Here is a 3,187-nt window from a genome sequence, read left to right on the forward strand (position 1 = left end):
TTACATTTGGGGTGGGGTAGTAAAGTTCTGGAGTTGCGGTGGCTCAAGTGGTTAAGACGCTGAACTGCAGGCTGTGGAAGGTCGGTAGTTCAGTAGTTCGAGACCCGAGTGTGCCACATGATGGAGTGAGCTCCCATCTCTAGTTCCAGCTCCTGCCAACCTAGCAGTTCGAAAGCAAGAAATTGCAAGTAGATAAATAGGTACCACTTCGGTGGGAAGGGAACAGCGTTCCGTGCGCCTTGGTGTTTAGTCATGCCGGCCACATGACCACGGAAACGTCTTCGGACAGCGCTGGCTCTTCGGCTTGGAAACGGAGATGAGCACCGCAACCCTAGAGTCGGATTCGACTGGCTTTCGAGCAAGGGAACCTTTGCTCTTCGCTTATAAAAAATATGTACCTCAGCTATCAAAAGTTCTAGAAACGTCTACATTTTACTGTTCCGTTCAACCACAAAAGAATCTAGTCCGGAACTGGTTTTCTGCAGCTGTCAACGCTGAGCTCCTCCAAAAGTGTACTTGTGACTGAGCGAAAGGGACGCTGTCATCCAGATTTGAGGCATGAATCTTTTCAGCCCTCCATTACTCTTGCTATCTTTTTTATTCAGCTGAAGGGCAAACTGTCTTTCTCAGGAAAAAAACCAAAACCCTTCCCGTTCAGCAAAGGTATCACCTTCTCCCTCCATCGCCTCTCCGCTTAAATTAACGTGGATCTTTTGGAGTAGCAATACTGCTTGCAGAGATCTGAACCTACGTCTCTCTCTGCAACTTCCTTTCTTACTATCATACACCATAAAATAGGCTGGATCTATCAGGGGGGTCAGGCTAGGGGTGTGATTGGATCGCTCAGTCATTATGAATATAAATCATGGTTTGCTCAATAAGAGGTCCATCCTGGTCGGTCTGGTGTAGTGGTTAAGAGCCAGTTTGGTGTAGTAGTTAGGAGCACGGACTCTAATCTGGGAGAACCTGGTTTCCTAACCAGTATTCCCTCTAAAAGGAGCTGCGGTGGCTCAAGTGGTTAAGACGCTGAACTGCAGGCTATGGAAGGTCAGTAGTTCAGCAGTTTGAGACCCGGGTGTGCCGCATGATCTAGTTCCAGCTCCTGCCAACCTAGCAGTTCGAAAGCAAGAAATTGCAAGTAGATAAATAGGTACCACTTCGGTGGGAAGGTAACAGCGTTCCGTGCGCCTTGGTGTTTAGTCATGCCGGCCACATGACCGCGGAAACGTCTTCGGACAGCGCTGGCTCTTCGGCTTGGAAACGGAGATGAGCACCGCAACCCTAGAGTCGGACTCGACTGGCTTTTGAGCAAGGGAACTTTTACCTTTTTATTCCCTCTAAGCTGAGTCAGTGTGAGCGAGCTCACAGTTTTTGAGCTCCAGCTCACACATTTTTGTCTCTGCTCAGGAAAGAGGGGCTTCATTTATGCAGCAGCCAAATCGCTCCCTCGCCACTTTAATGCCAGCAGCTCACAAAGTAGAATTTTTGCTCACAAGACTCCATGGCTTAGAGGGAGCATTGTTCCTAAGTACTACAAACTTGGTAACACAATACTAGACTATAGGATCTGAGACATGCAGCTGTAACCCTAAACAGGTCAGGTGAATATGAAAACATTAATTTCCACCTTTCTATTAATTATCTTTGGTCACCTGCTTGGAGCGTTTCCTATTTGACCATTTGCATAGAGATTTCCACAGCCATAGAAGATGCAAGAACATTTAGTAACAGGATGGTGGGGAAGGGGGGGAATAAAGTTTTCCCTGAAAGGGGGAGGGGGGGAAAAACAGAATCACCTTTGCCAATGGAGGACGTGGAGGGGCGGGGACTCAATTTCCCGGGAGATTTAAGCATCACGCGCACCTGTGATGGCTTGAGAGGCGGATTACAAGAAGCAAAGTGAGTATGGGACGGGTGTGGTGGTTACCGTGGCAAAAAAAGGGTTTTTTTTTCCTCCTATTTTCTTGGTTGTTGTTTAATTGCATTTTAGAAAACGTTAGCTGCTGTATTAATGTGTTGGGGGAAGAGGAGCCACCGTCTTTCCTGTTTGCTAAGCTTGCAAATGGCTCGCTCCACCTTGGCTTTTTATTTTTATATTTTGCTTTGCAGAGTGTGCCTTCCTTCCTGACTGCTGCTCGGGGGCTGGGGTAGTTTCCTTGGCTTCCTTGTCTGGGATTCTGCAGGATCGTAAAATGCCCAGAGTCAAAGTTCAAGCCAGGCTTGCAAACCTTCCAGAGAGAATTCCTTTCCCTCTTGTTTTTTTTTAAAAAAACATACCCTTATTAACTCTGCTGCTGAGGTGGCTTCTAATAGCTATTAACCTAGAAACTGGTCAATAAAGCGAATCCTATCTACTTCTGAGATGGTTTTTAATGGCCATTGACCTAGTAATTGGTCACTAAAGAGAAAAGGTGTTTTATAAGTTAGGGGAAGTTAATACTTATCCCTATTCCTGTTTCCGCATAAAGCATTTTTGCTGGGTGCTTGAGACCTCACTGTTTGATGCAGGGGAGGTGGAGGCTCACTGTGGCGGGACTTCTGCTTTTGCATGCCAAAGGTCTTGAGTTCCATCCTTGCCATCAGGGCCGGATGGAGGTGCTTCTGCACCCTAGGCAGGCGCAGGTGCCAACCTCCCGGTGGGGCCGGGAGACCCCTTTGCTGCCGCCTTCTCCTCCCCCCCCGGGGGGAGGGGGAGGTCGGGTGAGCTGCGGGGCTGGCCCGGGGTGGGGCTGGGCGGCGGGGTGGCACACACACACTCGTTCACTCAGCCCACGCTGAACCGTGCCGAGGAGGAGAAGCGCCTTACAATCTCCTTTCCCTTCCCCTCCCCACAACAGGCACCCTGTGAGGTTGGTGGGGCTGAGAGGGCTCTCTCGGGGACTGCCCTTGAGAGAACAGCTCTGAGAGACCTTGTGACTGACCCAAGGTCACACCAGCATACCTAACAAGGGATGCTCCAAAATTCAGCTCATTTGGTCACTTTGATAAAGAAGAAGAGACTGGATCTATACCCCGACCTTCACTACCTGATGCTGTCTCAGAGCGGCTTACAATCTCCTTTCCCTTCCCCTCCCCACAACAGGCACCCTGTGAGGTAGGTAGGGCTGAAAGAGCTCTCTCGAGGACTGCCCTTGAGAGAACAGCTCTGAGAGAACTTGTGACTGGCCCACGGTCACACCAGCTTACC

This window comes from Gekko japonicus, unplaced genomic scaffold (assembly GCF_001447785.1).
Source record: "Gekko japonicus isolate JY-2015 unplaced genomic scaffold, Gekko_japonicus_V1.1 scaffold3178, whole genome shotgun sequence".
In the NCBI taxonomy this organism is placed as follows: Eukaryota; Metazoa; Chordata; class Lepidosauria; order Squamata; family Gekkonidae; genus Gekko; species Gekko japonicus.